Below are 852 nucleotides of genomic sequence, written 5' to 3'. Positions count from 1 at the left end.
TATATATATATATATATATATATATATTTTCCTTTTTGGATAAATGAAATTAACCTTTACCTTAAAAAAAAAAAAGGAAAAAAGAAAGAAAAAGGATAAAAAAAAATGTAGTAGTGAATTTGTTGTAAGTTTGAGCTTCCAGGCTAACCCACTCATCTTGAGGGGGCGTATGGTAATGGAAGTAGCACTCCGGCTCCAAAACATGAGCGCCATAGAAAGCATGCCCCTTAATGGGGTTTTTAAGGTCACACAAACCGAACTTTAAACCCACAACGAGTATATAAGGAAGAAACCCTAACCTAATTCTCTTCATTCTCACTTTTCTTCTTCCTCAGCGGCCGCACCAAAGAAGCGAAAATGTTGTCTCTCTCTTCAATCTCCCTTCTTCCTCTTCCTTTCTGGTTTTGTTTCAGCGATAATCTTCCTTTAGTATGCTGTTGCAGTGATGATTTCACTACTAATTTGATTTTGATTTTTGATTTACGTTTTTACAGCGTTTCCACAAGTCATTTATGATCAAGAAGAAGCTAGAAGATGAGACAAAACTGACCTATCCCTAATTGGATCCGTATGAGAACTGATAACATCATCAGGTTTGTGTTTCTTTCATCTTTTTCTTCAGATCTCTTCTTCTGTGAATCTGTTCTTCTTCTATAGCTCTGTTATTCTTCTTCAGATGATTGGTATTTTTCTGATTTGTTTGTTTATTTTTGTAGGTAAAATGCTAAGCGCAGGCACTGGCGCAGAACCAAGCTAGGATTTTAAGGTAGAAGCAGTTCTATACTTGGCCTCGTGTGGTGGGGTTATAGATGATGTTTTATTTTACTTTAAGATTCAGGTTTTTTTTTTTTT

General features: G+C 35.3%; 1 pseudogene; it reads left to right on the top strand.

The window, feature by feature from the left end:
- The first annotated feature begins 366 nt into the window (after positions 1-366).
- LOC113341282 lies at positions 367-796 on the top strand (annotated as a pseudogene).
- The last annotated feature ends 56 nt before the right edge of the window (positions 797-852 follow it).

The sequence above is a fragment of the Papaver somniferum genome, unplaced genomic scaffold, assembly GCF_003573695.1.
Source record: "Papaver somniferum cultivar HN1 unplaced genomic scaffold, ASM357369v1 unplaced-scaffold_2897, whole genome shotgun sequence".
Lineage (NCBI taxonomy): Eukaryota > Viridiplantae > Streptophyta > Magnoliopsida > Ranunculales > Papaveraceae > Papaver > Papaver somniferum.
This window is presented reverse-complemented; position numbering and strand designations above follow the sequence as displayed.